We start from the raw sequence: 18351 nt of genomic DNA, 5'->3' as shown, positions 1-18351 counted from the left end.
TCCGATGAATAATCCTTGGATCACTGATACCGTACTGTATATATTCAGTACTATGCAAAAAATATGGAAAAAAAACGCTGCAAGGATTAAACGGGACGGGGCTGCAGTAACAAGTCACAGCCATGGTACCTAGTACTGGTGCCCTACAAACAGCTGAAAGTCCAGCTCCTGGCAGCCCTACCAGTCCCATATAAGTTTCCAGGAGCAGGGTCTCCTCACAGTCTGCACATACTGATGGTGGTGCCCCCTAATGGCTGCAGCAGGAAATCCATCGCTTTGAGAGCTGTACCTATTGTTTTCCTAGTGCTCTTGTGGCTATAGGCAGCTGGCGTACACCCACCCCGTGTGCCAACCACAAGATTGTGAAACAATAGAAATAATTGAATATAGAAATATCCCAGCAACTCACCCCCCAGGCCAGAGCGAGGATGGGAGAACAGCAGCCTACTTCCTTCTAATATCTGGAGAGGTTCTACAGGAATAGGTCAAGCACTCAATGGGAAGTAGGACCTATTCGGAGTTTTGCTCTGCAGCCCTATAAGTTTTGGTACAAGCTTGACAACTAAGGTATGTTCACACTGAGTTTTTTCCACTCTGAAAAAATCTGCTTCAGGAAGGAGGAAACATTTTTTAGACACGATTTTTGACCTTTTTTTTTTTTTTGCTCCAGCACACTGTATGGATCCGGAACCCTCTATTTAAAAAACGCTAGCGGTTTTTGCAAAAACCTTGTTGCGTTTTTTCCACCTCCCATTAACTTCAACAGGTTTTTCCAGTCAGAATCCGCCTGAAGACAGATCATGTTGCTTTTTTTTCCCCGCTAACTGAAAAAAACAGCAGAATAAACTGCTGGTGACTAGAGATGAGCGAACAGCGTTCGATCGAGTACATGTTCGATCGGATATCAGGCTGTTCGAGATGTTCGATTCAAGTCGAACACCAGGTGGCAAACTCACTAAAAATTTGTATCCCCTCCCACCTTCTCTGGCGCTTTTTTTTGCACCAATAACTGCGCAGGGGAGGTGGGACAGGAACTACGACAACGGAGGCATAGAAAAAAAATCGGAAAAAGTAATTGGCTGCCGAAATCAGGTGACCTCCAATTTATACAAATAGTGGATTTAATTTCTGGGTCATGAGACTGTGACCTATGTGACTGTGAGAAAGGGATAGATGTACAGGCAGGGTTAGCTAGGGATTACCTTTATTTAGGTGGGAATGTCACTCACACAGCTCTTTGGGGTTCTATCTGGTCGGGATCCCTGTCAGCTTGCGATATGTGGGTGCTGACTTTTCCCATAGGAATGCATTGACCAGCGTTGATTGGCCAAATGCCATACAGAGTACAGCATTCAGCCAATCAACGCTGGTTCTGCCGGAGGCTCGTCTGTGAGGAGGCGGAGTCTAAAATCGGACCAGAATGGAGACTGCTGTGAACCGATCTTAGACTCCGCCTCCTCTGGCAGAACCAGCGTTGATTGGCCGAATACTGTACTCTGTATGGCATTCGGCCAATCAACGCTGGTCAATGCATTCCTATGCCGAGATGTAACAATGCTGGTTGTGTGCTCAGCACTGCTACACTGGAGATGAAGCAGAGCTGAGTGTGCGTTCAACCCTGCTGCACACTCAGCTTTGCTGAGATTCAGCAGAGCTGAATGTGCAGCAGGGTTCAGCGCACACTCAGCTCTGCTACATCTCTGATGCAGCATATCTGAGTGTGCAGCAGGGTTCAGCGCATCTCTGATGCAGCAGAGCTGAGTGTGCAGCAGGTTTCAGCGGTTCTCCGGTGTAACAGTGGTTCTCCGGTGTAGCAGTGCTGGCTATGCGCTCAGCTTGGCTGCATCTCCGGAGTAACCGAGCTGAGCACATGGCCAGCACTGCTACACCGGAGATGAAGCAGTGCTGGCCATGTGCTCAGCTCGGCTACTCCGGAGATGAGCTGAGCTGAGCGCACGGCCAGCACTGCTACACTGGAGATGAAGCAGAGATGGCCGTGCACTCAGCTCGGCTACTCCGGAGATGCAGCAAAGCTGAGCGTACGGCCAGCACTGCTACACCGGAGAACCGCCGCTACACCGGAGAACCGCCGCTACACCGGAGAACCGCTGAACCTTGCTGCACACTCAGCTCTGCTGCATCAGAGATGTGCTGAACCCTGCTGCACACTCAGCTATGCTGCATCAGATATGTAGTAGGACTGAGTGTGCGCTTAACCCTGCTGCACACTCAGCTTTGCTGCATCTCAGCAAAGCTGAGTGTGCAGCAGGGTTCAGCACGCACTCAGCTCTGCTTCATCTCCGGTGTAGCAGTGCTGAGCGCACGGCCAGCACTGCTATATCTCAGCATAGGAATGCATTGACCAGCATTGATTGGCCGAATGCCATACAGAGTACAGCATTTGGCCAATCAACGCTGGTTCTGCTGGAGGAGGCGGAGTCAAAGATCGGTCCACAGCAGTCTCCATTCTGGTCCGATCTTAGACTCCGCCTCCTCACAGACAAGCCTCCGGCAGAACCAGTGTTGATTGGCTGAATGCTGTACTCTGTATGGCATTCGGCCAATCAACGCTGGTCAATGCATTCCTATGGGAAAAAGTTAGCTTGCGCATATCGCAAGCTGACAGAGATACCGACATAATACAGTGACCTAGGCATATTAGATGCCCCCAGACATGCTTCCCCTGCTATCCCAGTTGCTTTCCAGGGTGTTGGCATCATTTCCTGGGGTGTCATAGTGGACTTGGTGACTCTCCTGAGTCGAATTGTAAGATCCCCTGTAGCGAAGCATTTTCTCCCATAGACTATAATGGGGTTCGATGTTCGATCAAACAGTCGAGTATTGAGCGGCTACTCGAATCGAACTTCGAACATTTCATCTCTAATGGTGACTCCTATTGAAATGAATGGGAAGCGTTTTTTCAGGCAGATGTTGAGGCAGATTCTGTGTCAAAAACCACCTGGAAAAAACTCCATGTGAAATTACCTTAATGGAGAGAGGAGTAAGGCCTCATTCACATCTGCGTTAGTATTCTGTTCATGGGGAGTCCGCATTATAGTCTATGGGGATCCATGTGCTTGTACTGCACACCGCTTGCACATGCGTTCGGTATTCTGTTCGGGGGGATCCCCATGTGGACTCCCCCAAACGGAATACTAACGCAGATGTGAACGAGGGGTAAGTTGCTGCCAGACACCTGTGGCGATGGCTTATCTCCAGGATGAACCAAAGGTTCAAGCTTGTAAAATTCCAACAAGCCCAATCTCTCCCTCTACAGCTACTATCACAGGAGATTTGTGATATCCCCATATACATTAGATGGTTGACCAGGTTCTACCTTCTTGTATCTAACACGTATGGACAATTTTAGGCTTCTTACACGGCAGAGCTATACAATGTCTGGATGCAGATTGTGCAGGGCCCGTATAGGTGTTGTCTACAGAGCTATTGCTATGTTTGCAAAGAACACCTATGCATACCTCCCAACCGTCCCGATTTCCGCGGGACAGTCCTGATTTGGGTGACATGTCCCGCGGTCCCGGTTGGAGGGAGGTATGTCCCGATTTCAACTCAGATCTGCGTCCAGAGGACGCAGATCTGAGTTGAACACACATGCGGCTGAAGGAAAGAGCTGACACAGGTCAGCTCCTCGCTTCCCCGCTGCCCGCCTCTCTCCCTGACACACGCGGCTGAAGCTGCTCGCGTGCTCGCTTCGCCGCTGCGTCTCTCTCTCGCTGACACATGCGGCTGAAGCGAGGAGCTGACCTGTGTCAGCTCCTCGCTTCGCTGCTGCCGCCGGCTCCTGGCTTGTAGACGCGATGTACACGCCAGGAGCCGGCGGCAGCAGCGAAGCGAGGAGCTGACACAGGTCAGCTCCTCGCTTCAGCCGCATGTGTCAGCGAGAGAGAGAGACGCAGCGGCGAAGCGAGCACGCGAGCAGCTTCAGCCGCGTGTGTCAGGGAGAGAGGCGGGCAGCGGCGAAGCGAGGAGCTGACCTGTGTCAGCTCCTTCCTTCAGCCGCATGTGTCAGTGAGAGAGGCGGCGAGGGAGCGGAGGAGAAGGTAAGTTTAATGTGGAGGTGGAACGTGAATCTGGGGGCAGATGAAGGAGAGGACGGCATGACACTGGGGCAGAGATGGGGGACATGAATCTGGGGGCAGAGATGGAGAGGACATGAATCTGAGGGCAGAGATGGGGGACATGAATCTGGGGGCAGAGATGGGGGACATGAATCTGGGGGCAGAGATGGAGAGGACATGAATTTGGGGGCAGAGATGGAGGGACATGAATCTGGGGGCAGAGATGGAGGGACATGAATCTGGGGGCAGAGATGTGGGACATGAATCTGGGGGCAGAGATGTGGGACATGAATCTGGGGGCAGAGATGTGGGGACATGAATCTGGGGGCAGAGATGGAGAGGACATGAATCTGGGGGCAGAGATGGAGGGACATGAATCTGGGGGCAGAGATGGAGGGACATGAATCTGGGGGCAGAGATGGAGGGACATGAATCTGGGGGCAGAGATGGAGGGACATGAATCTGGGGGCAGAGATGGAGGGACATGAATCTGGGGCAGAGATGGAGGGGACATGAATCTGGGGGCAGAGATGGAGGGGACATGAATCTGGGGGCAGAGATGGAGGGACATGAATCTGGGGGCAGAGATGGAGGGACATGAATCTGGGGGCAGAGATGTGGGACATGAATCTGGGGGCAGAGATGGAGGGGACATGAATCTGGGGGCAGAGATGGAAGAGGGACATGAAACTGGGGGCAGATGAAGGGTGTATATGAAACTGGGGGAGAGATGGAGGGGGACATATAATTTACGGGTGACTGTAGGAGGATTATACTGTGTGCGGGCCCATGAAAAATTAACGAGAGGGCGGAGTCAACACAAAAGTGGGTGGGGCTAAATTTGTCCCTCTGTCGGTTCTTCAAAAGTTGGGAGGTATGCCTATGTACATAAGGCATCTGATCGGGCATGCCACATGCCAAAATTGAAATTGGAAGCATATGGAGGTACAGTAAGGGCTCAATGCTTTAAGATAGATTTCCAGAATATCCCATTGGTCCTCCATGTTTTCTTCTCCCTGATAAATGTCCCATTTTGTGGTTTTAACTTTCACGTCTCTGTTCCCGACATACAATGAAAAAAACATATTGTCATGGTAATATCACATGCTGTTAATGCACCCATGGAATAAGCGGCAGAACTGCATCTCATCCTGCAAAAAACATGACATCATACACCAAGAGAACAATGGGAAAAATTACATGGTTTTATTATTATGAAGTACTAAAACATGAAAACACATTTGTACCACCCTGTACATGTAAGGGGGAGGGCAGTTTTTTATTTAGCTCCCCCCCACACAAAAAATTTGCATTTGTTTCGAAACAGTGCCATTGTAAAATAAAAACCAAGCCCTAGTAGAGCTGCATTGACGTGTGCCCTATATGATGGGATTGGCAGGTAGGTCACGCATGTTGTTGCTCCATTGATTTCTATGGAATTGCTTCAGGCTAAGGCCCCACGTAGCGTCCCACAGCAAAAAGCTGTTTCATCTGCGAACGTTCTGCTCCCATTATACTTGTAGGGAAACCGCCAGCGTTTCCATAAGTATAATTGACAAGCTGCGATTTCCAAAACGACAACGGTTTTAGGAATCACGGTGTGTTTCCATTACGTATTTTCTCACACTCTGGAGATGGGATTCGCTACCCAGTGACTGTAAAACGGCGCTTTCTTTACACCACATAGGGCACTGGCTGAAGATAGCAAACTACAGTGCTACGCTATTTCCAGCAGAACTGAATGGAGCATAGAGTACCCCTGTTCTGGTGTTCCTGGGGGTCCTATTAGTCAAACCCCACCAATGAGATAGTTATGCCAGAATATCCCATAAAGTCTCAAAATAGGTAATGGTGTCTCCCAGCCTGTAAAAAATACCTGCGGACATGTTCCAAAATCACTAAACGTTACAAGCAGTGATGTACTTACTCTACTCCTGCTGTTTTTACCGGTTTGGGATTTACTGGTGGAAAAGAGTGGAATTAACCCTTTGATACTGGTTTGGAACAATTTGAAGAGCAGTGGAGTACTGGAATTTCTTCGAAACATAAGTTCCTGTGCAATTGGATAGTTGCTGACAAATTCTATATATATACCATGACTATATTCTGAATATTTTGTAGGTGGGACATTGGTTTAACCCTCCCTCTACTCCAAAGAATGGGCGTAGCTATTTGCAACATAAATTTAAGACAAGTGACACACGTTTTGTCTCCCACACTCCACAGGGTGTGAGCTGACATTAGTCTGTCTTTGTGTTACAGTAGAAGCGCCTTCAAAGCGCTGCCTTGTCTGTTTAGTTTCTGGGAGAGTCGAAACCTTGCACCAATACAGAATACCGGGAGGCTCTGTATATTGGTAGCAGTCAGTTTCATTTACTTAAAGGGCCTTTTAAGACATTGCAGTGGAAACTACATGGAGTTTTTGATGCGTTTACAGAGGAAACCCTTTATTTAATATATATATATATATATATATATATATATATATATATATATATAAGTCACCCCTCCCCAATCCTCAGTTTATAGCAGCGGCAGGTCCATTCATTTGTATACAGGTCCTTTTTCTTTTGTTCATGACCCCTTCGACAGGTCTATTAGCATGTAAAAAAGAGTTGGCTAACCCCTTTAATGTGGTATTAACTGCACCTCAACTGCAATACCTGAACACACTTTACAACAACGCGGTAGTGCCATGGGATGCCACCATTGCCACAAGATCTTCCATATCTACCCCAGAATATTGTGCCATTGCTGCTGCTATTGTCGATTCCCCAAGGAGTAATAGCACAGGGATAAAATTTACAACCATGGAAACTCAGAGAGCATGGATACTGCATAACTCATCCAGACATCTCTGGAAGTGGCAGCAGTACATGAACTGTACATTGGAGGCTTCATGAAATGGCCATAGTGGAGTAGTTGCCCAAGACAAAGATCACCTTGCACAGGGCCAAGTGTTAGCTAAAGTATTGTAAAGCAAATAGTCATTGGTCCTGGACCGATGAGCGATGGATACGTGTCCTCTGGATTGATGAGCGATGGATACGTGTCCTCTGGATTGATGAGCGATGGATACGTGTCCTCTGGATTGATGAGCGGTGGATACGTGTCCTCTGGATTGATGAGCAGTGGATACGTCTTCTCTGGACCGATGAGCAGTGGATACGTGTCCTCTGGATCGTTAAACAGTGGATAGGTGTCCTCTGGACCAATGAACAGTGGATACGTGTCCTCTGGACCAATGAGCAGTAGATATGTGTCCTCTGGACCGATGAGCGGTGGCTTCATCTTATTGCAATATCTGCACAAAGCATGAAGACATAGCATGAGGTGTGTGGTGTACACAGTGTCCAAACCTCCACCCCACTGAACATCATGGGGATGAACTGGAACATCAATCATGAGGCAGATCTTATCATCCAACATCACTGCCTAACCTCGTAAAGACCTGTATGGCTGAAGGAGCTCAAATTCCCATTCACAAACTCTTGGAAAAAACCTTCCCAGAAGAGTAGTTGTAGTTGTAGTTGCTAATGGGGCCCAGATCCATACTAACTCTAACTTTGGAAAAGGAGGTTCAACAAGCTTACGTGTTGTGGTCATATATTTTTGCAGCAAGTTTTTATTATGATTTATTTATATTATTTCATTTTTAATTTTCCATCTATCTAGATTTTTTTTTTATTTAAAGAACTATATCCTGTAATTATCACTTTGGCCTCTAAGCCTAATAATAGAGTTACACTTGCCAATTCAGTAGGGATTTTCATTGCAGCACTCATCTCATTTACATCACAAACAGCACAGACAGGATTTCAATAGAAGATAACACCTCTATAGAAAACACCCATCTTAACCCATCATTGGGTCCATTACAGGCAAAAGATGATGCTACAGCTTATCTACTGCCCTCCTTGTACAGAGAATGTCTAAAAAACCCATAGGTTTCAGTAAATCAACCCCAGTCTATTGCTACCTATGTCCATATCCATCACTAGAGTATATCAATAAACAATGAGGAGAACTGGGAACCAAAAGTCCCCCATGCCTCCTCCTTGTGAATGGAGCACCAGTGTGCTTTCATGACTAGGGCTCCATTCACTGGTATGGGGCAGCTGGAGGATGCAGTTCTGACAGCTCCATAGCAGTAAATGATGCTGGGGGTCGCAATGGCCAGACTGCCAGTGACCTAACACTAATCTCCTATCCTATGGATAGGAAAAAAGTGTCTTTAATGGAATGACCCCTTTAAGGCTCAAAGCATCTGTCAAGATGGACATTTATCACATTATAATGCACTTAGATTAGGTTCACACATCGTTCAGGTCTCCATGAGGACCCATAAGACGGTAAACCTGGGGGCAACATGGTGGCTCAGTGGTTAGCACTGCAGCCTTGCACCGCTGGAGTCCTGGGCTTCAATCCCGCCAGGAACAACATCTGCAAGGAGTTTGTATGTTCTCCCCATGTTTGTGTGGATTTCCTCCCATTCTACAAAGACATACTGATAGGAAAAAAAAAAAGTACATTGTACATCCCTATATGGGGCTCACAATCTACATAAAAAAAAAAAGAAGAAGCTGGTAAGCCTGCGGCAGGGTCTCCTAAGGAGACTCCAATGTACAGTAGATGTCCAGCCTTACTTATGGCACAGTTTTCTTTTGACATAATATACTTTATGCTGGTGATCAATCCTGGCTCTTACGTTTTGCACTTATTTATGTAAAAGTGTGAGATTTAGACCTGGATCACATCTGCGTTTGGTATTCCATTCGGGGAATCCGCTTAGGACCCCCCCCAAACGGAATACCGGACACATTAAAAAGTAGTGAACAATGAAAGCACATGGACCCATAGACTATAATGGGGTCCATGTGTTTTCCACGCGGTGTCCACACAGAACATGCGGAGAGAAAAGTGCTGCTTGAAGTACTTTTGTCTCCGTAGGATTCCTGCGGAAACTGCATGGAAAACACATGGACCCCATTATAGTCTATGGGTCCGTGTGCTTTCATTGTTCACTACTTTTTAATGCATCCGGTATTCCGTTTGGGGGTCCCCAAGCAGACTCCCTGAATGGAATACCAAACGCAGATGTGAACCAGGCCTAACAGAAAATGTTGAAAAATGTCTGATTTCTGATTATAGTGAAATGTATCATGAACGTTTAGGTAAACTTTAACTATGTAGAAAAAGTGAATTTGTTCTCAGAAGTGTACATTGACCATTGAGAAAGCTTTCGGTGAGATTTTCGATTGTATGGAGGGAAGGTCAGATAAGTGATTGGTATGTGGCATTTACCCGCCCAGATAGGCGTTTAGAAGTGTGATCGCACATTCCAGCAGTGAATCACTAAGACGTGTAAGTCAAACAGATTCTTCAGCTGTTTGTCACTGTATGGCCGCGCTATACTAGCGTACTAACCCTCCACAAGAAGTGCACAGACCTGATGAGCAACTATTGTAACTAGACTACTATCTGCAGCCATGTCTGTATTTCATATTGCGTAACTATTCCACCATCAGTTATCATACTCATGGGTTTTGCTTCATGAACATTGTAGCTTATGAAGCGTTTGACTCTGCATAATGCAAGAGACCCCTCTATGAACCAGAGCAGACAGCGGCAAGATATCATAGGGTTCCCAATCTGGAAGAACCCAGAACCCATGTGCAAGTTCATAGACACAGGTGGCAGATTGGCTTTCATTGCAGCCTTGCAGTCCTGGGGTCCTGAGTTCAAATCCTGCCAAGGACAACATCTGCAAGGAGTTTGTATGTTGTCCCTGTGTTTGTGTGGGTTTCCACATAAACTCCAAAGCCATTCTGTAATTTTATTACAGACGCTGGACAAAACTCCTCTAGTGCAAGGGCTCCAGAAAATGACCTAGAGCTTGTGTATTAGGGTCCAGTCACATCCATTTAACAGATTCCTTTAATGGATGAACAAAACCCGTGAATGAATGGCCTTACATTTACATAGAGATCAATGTATAAAACAAGCACATAATAAGATATGCTACGTTTTTGTTTAATTTAACATTGATCCCTATACAAACAGATGGACTTCCATTTTCCGCATCCACTTCTGTCCATTTTTTGTATCTGTTAAACAGATGTAAGAAATGAGATGTGAATGAAACCTTAGACATACCATATTACAGCTATAAATTCTGTCCCCGTCTTGGCCCCCCTGGCATAAAATACATCTTAGGATGTTGGATATGTTATATGTGGGACAAACAGTGGCGGATCCAGGGTTTGCGGGGCCCTGGGCAATTGACTTTGGCGGGGCCCTACTTACTGGGGGTCTTGCACTTCTAACCTGTACTTCCCAACTGTTGAAGACTAGAAAGAGGGAACAAAACGTGCGGCTGACTCCACCCATTCTCATTCAATTTTCATGTGATTCCACACAGTATAATCCTCCTACAGTCACCCGTAAATTATATCTCCCCCCCATTTTCATATACACCCTTCATCTACCTCTAGTTTCATGTCCCCCCCTCTATCTCTGTCCCCAGTTTCATGCCATTCTCCCCCTTTATCTGCCCACAGTTTCATTTCCCCCCCGTCTCTGCCCTAGTGTCATGCCATCCCCCTTCATCTGCCCCAGTGTCATGCCGTTCTCCCCCCTCCATCTGCCCCAGTGTCATGCCGTTCTCCCCCCCTTCATTTGCCCCAGTGTCATGCCGTTCTCCCCCCTTCATCTGCCCCAGTGTCATGCCATTCTCCCCCCTTCATCTGCCCCAGTGTCATGCTGTTCTCTCCCCCTTCATTTGCCCCAGTGTCATGCTGTTCTCCCCCTCTTCATCTGCCCCAGTGTCATGCCGTTCTCCCCCCTCTATCTGTCCCAGTGCCATGCCGTTCTCCCCCTCCATCTGCCCCAGTGTCATGCTGTTCTCCCCCCCTTCATCTGCCCCAGTGTCATGCCGTTCTCCCCCCTCCATCTGCCCCAGTGTCATGCCGTTCTCCCCCCTCCATCTGCCCCAGTGTCATGCCGTTCTCCCCCCTCCATCTGCCCCAGTGTCATGCTGTTCTCCCCCCCTTCATCTGCACCAGTGTCATGCCGTTCTCCCCCCTCCATCTGCCCCAGTGTCATGCTGTTCTCTCCCCCTCTTCATCTGTCCCAGTGCCATGCCGTTCTCCCCCTCCATCTGCCCCAGTGTCATGCTGTTCTCCCCCCCTCTATCTGTCCCAGTGCAATGCCGTTCTCCCCCTTCATCTGCCCCAGTGTCATGCCATCCTCCCCCTTCATCTGCCCCAGTGTCATGCTGTTCTCCCCCCCTCCATCTGCCCCAGTGTCATGCTGTTCTCCCCCCCTCCATCTGCCCCAGTGTCATGCCGTTCTCCCCCTTCCATCTGCCCCAGTGTCATGCCGTTCTCCTCCCTCCATCTGCCCCAGTGTCATGCTGTTCTCCCCCTCCCTTCATCTGTCCCAGTGTCATGCTGTTCTCCCCCTCCCTTCATCTGCCTCAGTGTCATGCCGTTCTCCCCCCTCCATCTGCCCCAGTGTCATGCCGTTCTCACACACACTCACCATTCCTCGTTCCCTCGCAGCTCTCTCCCTCATACACATATTGTAGCCGCGATGTGATGACGTCATCACATCGCGGCTACAAATGCCGGAGGCTCGGAGCTCAGCGTTAAAGCAGGAGCTGAGCTGTGACAGCTCCGGCTTTAAACGCCTATGCATTCAGCTCATCGGCGTCCTACCGCCGATGAGCTGAAATACATAGGCATTTAAAGCAGGAGCTGTGAGCTCCTGCTTTAACGCTGAGCTCAGTTGGAGTCGGGACATGCCGACCGGGACCATTTTGTTAGGTCTCGGCCGCGCCGCGGGGCCCCGCTAAGCTCGCCCGGCCCTGGATCCGCCCCTGGGGACAAATTGTACATTCAAATGGCACCATGTAATATTCTATACAATGCATTGGGAAATGGGAACATTTATTTTTAAATTGGTTTTCTGGCCCTAAAATCAGTTTCCCATACTGATGACCACAGGACCTGTAGGGGTCTGACACCTAGACCGCTCTTAAGAATTGCGCTGATGTCTTTTACAGGTCTCACCATAGTCAGACTACGTCTGTCCTCCATATTACCACTGGAAGGAAGTGGCAGTACATCCAAATGAAGTAACATAATAGAAATATAGTTATCTCACCCTGCCATCATACCTTTATATACTGAGACCCTACTTTATGGAAAAGCTGCTTTTTTGGTTGTAGGTTTTGCGGTGTTTTTTGGAGCCAAAGCCAGGAATGGACTGAGCAGAAGGAAGAAATTTAAGAAGCTTCCTATATATTTCCCATTGTGGTGTCATTGTGGACTTGGTGACTCCAATTGGTCGAATTTTGGTTTCCCTGAAATGAGCATTTTTTTCCCATAGACTATAATGGGATTCGATATTCGAACGAATAGTTGAATGTTGAGGTCTACTCGAATCGAATTTTGATCTTTCGAATATTTCACTACTTGCTCATTTCTATCAACCACATTTGTTGTCCTATGTTCTGCCCAAAAGGGAACCCACATTATAGTACTAGATAGCATTATGGCAATCGTAATAAAGCCTTAGATTGACGCCCTATCTCCAGAGAATCTAGCGCCCATAACTTGTGACATCATTACTTTCATGAAAGGTATCCAGGCCCTTCTTCAACCTATTCAGTGATTTAACACTTGAAGATTTATAACAAACCCTATTAATAGAGATGAGCGAACAGTGTTCTATCGAACACATGTTCGATCGGATATCAGGGTGTTAGCCATGTTCGAATCGAATCGAACACCGCGTGGTAAAGTGCGGCAAAATTCGATTCCCCAGGGACAGGAACTACGACACCGGGGGCATTGAAAAAAATTGGAAAAAGTCATTGGCTGTTGAAATCAGGTGACCTTCATGTCGTATGTCCGTCTCACAGCGGGGCGAGGTAGGACATAGTGTATATGAGTTCTTGGATATTAGAGAGCTTAGACAAAGGGACAATCCCAGACAGCAGTTGTTGTTAAGGTTTTACTTCTCTTCTCTTCACACAGTCTCCACAGCTATCACATACAGTACATGAGTCTTTCATAACAGATATCACTGTATACTGGCAGTTGTACTTATCACTGGGAAAAGATGGATGTCTCAATCAGTTCTGGCCTTCAGCTGCTCAGCTAAACTCCCTTCTGTTCTCACTGTTCTGTTCTACAGTCCCAAGTTTCTAGCTTTGCTTCAGGACCAACATGGCATCTCTTCCCTTTCCCTATTTTACTCCCCTGGATCACTGTCTCCCTCCCAGCACACCCTGCTGTGTCACTGACCACTTCCTGTGTCTCTTGTTAGAGCTTTAACTCCACAGGTGCTGGATGATTTTACATCATGGCTGCAGTCTATCTCTACCTGTCACATCCATTTTAGACGAATAGTGGATTTCAAATCCGGGTCATATGAGAATGTGAACTTTGTGACTATGAGACAGGGATAGCTGTACAGGCAGGGATAGCTAGGGATAACCTTTATTTAGGGGGGAATGTTATTAAAGATAACTTTTTGGGGCTCTATCGGGTGTGTAATTGTGATTTTTGTGAGATAAACTTTTTCCCATAGGGATGCATTGGCCAGCGCTGATTGGCCGAATTCCGTACTTTAGCCAATCAGCGCTGGCTCTGCTGGAGGAGGCGGAGTCTAAGATCGCTCCACACCAGTCTCCATTCTGGTCCGACCTTAGACTCCGCCTCCTCCAGCAGAGCCAGCGCTGATTGGACGAATTCCGTACTCTGGCCAATCAGTGCTGGCCAATGCATTCTATTGGCGTGATGAAGCAGTGCTGAATGTGTGTGTTTAGCTCAACTACACCGGTGGAGTAGTTGAGCTAAGCACACAGATTCAGCTCTGCTTCAATCAGCGCTGGCCAATGCATTCTATTAGCCCGATGAAGTAGAAATGAATGTGTGTGCTTAGCAGAACTGGCTCAGCACTGCTAAGTCTCTGCATTCGCATAGGAATGCATTGGCCAGCCTTCGGCCAATCAGCGCTGGCTCTGCCGGAGGAGGCGGAGTCTAAGGTCGGACCTGAATGGAGACTCGTGTGGAGCGATCTTAGACTCCGCCTCCTCCAGCAGAGCCAGCGCTGATTGGTCGAGTTCCGTATTCTGGCCAATCAGCACTGGCCAATGCATTTCTATGGGGAAAAGTTAGCTTGCGAAAATCGCAAACTGACAGGGATTTCCATGAAAAAAAAGTGACTTTTATGCCCCCGACATGCTTCCCCTGCTGTCCCAGTGTCATTCTAGGGTGTTGGCATCATTTCCTGGGGTGTCATAGTGGACTTGGTGACCCTCCAGACACGGATTTGGGTTTCCCCCTTAACGAGTATATGTTCCCTATAGACTATAATGGGGTTCAAAACCCGTTCGAACACTCGAACAGTGAGCGGCTGTTCGAATCGAATTTCGAACCTCGAACATTTTAGTGTTCGCTCATCTCTACCTATTAATACTCTATTATTCCTCTTCCCCTACAGATGTCATGAGACACTATAGTATTTTATACATGTGTCAACACAGATCATTTTGGGACCACTGACTCAGGACTGCTCAGGACCATGTCTTTCAATGTCATCGTGAACATTGGGCCCTTGCAGGTACCAGAAGCCCAGCTGGTCAGTCGTCCAAATTCAGAGAGTGATTCTTTCCTGTTCCGATTCTGCTTATTTCCATCACCTTGCCACTTTACAACCCCATCTCTAAAAACCCCAAACTAAACTTCATAGTTTTATCAGTTTCATTATCCGTCTAAACTGTCTCAATGAAGTTTAACACCTTTGCTACCTGCAGAATTTCAAGACTGTTTGTTTCAGGAACATAAAGAAAGTGCCTCAGGCCGAAAGATTATCTCTTGTTTATTTGTATCTTATATTTCTAGGTCTGCTGTTCTTTTAGTGAACACCAATACATTTTTTTTGCTGACCTCAGTAAGTGGCTTTAAACCGTGGCGAATCTAAGTATCTGCTGGGTCTCTGCTGTTTTACACCAGTTTCTCTGACAGGAGACAACTCTAACCACAGGCTATTAACCCCTCAGATGCTGTAGCGAAATGTACCTGAAAAGTTACCGTTTTGGCAATGGAATGGTTGTCCCTCAGGACAGGAGCCATTTCCTTGGCAGCTGAGAACCATCTCAAAGGTCCCAGACCTGCCAATATTATGTTACTATTGAGACCTGCCTGTGTCCACATTTTCTTTGCAGCTTCAGTTTTGAATTGCCGGATCCCATTATAGTCAGAGTCATCCATGCAGAACTGTTCTCTCCGCCAATTATCGGTGGTTTCTGTAATGGAGTCGCTCATGCCCAGGCCTTGTACATGGCTGTGAAACAGTCCTCTTCATGGCTGATGTACATCTAAGGGAGCCTTCACACGGAGTTACGCTGCACTCATTCTGAATGTAAAAACACGTTCAGAATGAGCACGTAAAAAGCAGCTCCCATTGACTTGAATGGGAGCCGGCATATGTGCGCTCCCCATTGAAAGCAATGGGAGGCTTTTTTCACTATTGCTTTCAAAGTGATACGCACATAATACATTGAAAGCAATAGGAAAAAAAGCCTCCCATTGATTTCAATGGGGAGCGCACATATGCCGGCTCCCATTCAAGTCAATGGGAGCTACTTTTTACGCGCTCATTCTGAACGTGTTTTTACGATCAGAATGAGCGCACCGTAACTCCGTGTGAAGGCTCCCTAAGGGTGTTCTGCAATGTGTGTCCCCAGCCGTGAGGCTCTAGCCAGTGGCGTAACTAGGAATGGCGGGGCCCCGTGGCGAACTTTTGACATGGGGCCCCCCCGACACCGAAGATCTCGACCGAGTCCCTCCTACGCATTCCTGCGCGCTCTATTATGTCCCATAGTGTCCCCTGCACACAGTATTATGTCCCTTAGTGGCCCCTGCACACAGTATTATACCCAATAGTGGCCCCTGCACACAGTATTATACCCAATAGTGGCCCCTGCACACAGTATTATGTCCCTTAGTGGCCCCTACAGGACTAAATACTGTCACCGCTGACCGCTATACCAGGACAAATTGTGGATAAAAAAAAATCTGGTCCTGTGCATTACAATTTAGTAACTCCATGTGCCTCATATTAATAACAGTTAACCCTATCATGTCCCTCACATTAAGCCTTGTGTACCTCACATAAGAGTTACTGATATGTGAGAGACATGGAGGTAATAATAAAGTATCTTCATTACTATTACCCCCAAATGTCTCACATATCAGTAACTCTTATGGTGAGGCAAACAGGGGTTAATGTGAGGGAGATGATGGGGTTAACTGCTATTACTATGAGGCACATGGAGTTACTAAAACACAAGTAATCCCCCCAAATGCCTGATAGTAATAAGTAACCCCAGTACGTACCTGTGTAGCTTCAGTTTCATTTTCCTGGAGCAGCTTCTTCCTCTTCTCTTCTGTGCAGGACGGCAGGGATAAGCCCCGCCTCCTCCTCTCATTGGTGGGCAGAGGACAGCAGAGAAAGGGAGGGGGGAGAGAGGGGGAGCGTCCTGCAGCGCTGACAGGAGCCAGAGCTGCAGCTCCTGTGTCTCCGTTGCAGCAGCTTCGGGGCCCCCTGTTGGTGGAAAGTATTCCACCAACAGGGGGCCCCGATCATTATACTCGGGGGTCCGAAAAGACCTCCGAGCATAATGATAGCAGCAGTAGCAGCTGTCACCGGGCCCCTAATGTCCCGGGCCCTGTGGCAGCTGCTACCGCTGCTATGGTGGTAGTTACGCCACTGGCTCTAGCTAGGGTCTCACATTGAGGAAATGCAGTATTGGCTGCTGCACAAACACAGCAGGAAAAATTGTGTTGTTTTGTAGTACCAGGAAAAAAAATGAATGACGCTAGGTTCCCACCTGCATTTGGGTTTGCGTTCGTGGGTTCACTTGAGGACCCCACAAACGGAAACCTAATCCACCTAAAATAGCAATTATCCCATTATAATGAGGTCTGCCAGGTTTCTGCTAAGGCCCCAACGGAACGTTCTGTAGCAAAAAAAAAAATCGCTGCGGGAAAAAAAGCGCCTTGGATAGAAAGTTTACAGAGCTTTCCTCCGAGGACTTTCTGTTATAATTGTACCTATAGGGAAACCGCCAGCGTTTCCGTGGTTTTAATTGGCATGCTGTGATTTCCAAAACTGCGCCAGTTTTGGAAATCACAGTGTGTCCGCACTGCGGTTTTTACTGCAAAGTGAGCATGGGATTTGCTAGATTGCCATCCACTTTGCCTTCACTGTAAAACGCCATGATTTTTCCCACAACATTTCCGTCCTGTGGGAGCCCTGGACCGAAAATGCAGAATGGGGAACGGAATCCCTGAGTGGAGACTAGGCGCAGGTGTGAACCTAGCCTTACATGAGATTTCACTTATGCATGCAGCATGTTCTTTTTATCTGTGGAATCGCAATAGATATAATAGGGGAAGAAAAAAAAAAGACAACAAAAGCTCTGAGAAAGGACTCGGTGATACTTCTTATGATCCAGGCTGCCCACCAATATCTATCAGGCTGCCCTCCTTAAATGACTATCCTGGAAATTACAGATGGTTGGAACCCTCACCATGTTATTACAGCTCTTTGTTATGTATAACATGGGATCCTCCGAGGTCAATCGCCAAGCTTCATATCAGTCATCGCTTCAACAATTCTAGGATTTTACCGCATCACTTCATATCTTTTCTGAAGAAGTTTTCTTTACCATTGTAAATAAGGGCTCTATCAGGCAGATATACTCTCTGCTGCTGTGTATACATAAGGCAACTCAACCTCACGTTTGTTGAACACACCTTTCCAAAACCACAGTCTCCAAACTTCTGCAAAGACTTTTCATTACATCTTAGAACATGAATACAAAAACTTAGGGTGTGCCAAGAAAACAATCTTCACACCATTACTAGCTTGAACTGGCGACACCTGAATGTTTCTTCATGCTGCTTGTGCCAAATTCTGACCCTCCTGTTGCGCAACAGAAATCTGGATTCATCTGACCAGGCAACGTTTTTCTATTGATCAGTGATACAATTTTGCGCTGTTTTCCTCACTAGAATCGCATGGAAGAAACGTCATTCTTATCTTACACCCTTTCAAAATTGGAAGATGTCAAGCGATGTCATCTGTTCTGCACGGGCAGAAACCAGTGGGACTCCTACTACCCACCTCCTGTTCCGAGAAGTCTGGCCAGAAGTGGTCTTCATGGAAGAATCGGGGCCACAAAAAATAGTAAAAA

The sequence above is a fragment of the Leptodactylus fuscus genome, chromosome 6 (assembly GCF_031893055.1).
Source record: "Leptodactylus fuscus isolate aLepFus1 chromosome 6, aLepFus1.hap2, whole genome shotgun sequence".
Taxonomy (NCBI): Eukaryota; Metazoa; Chordata; class Amphibia; order Anura; family Leptodactylidae; genus Leptodactylus; species Leptodactylus fuscus.
Note: the sequence above shows the minus strand (reverse complement) of the source record.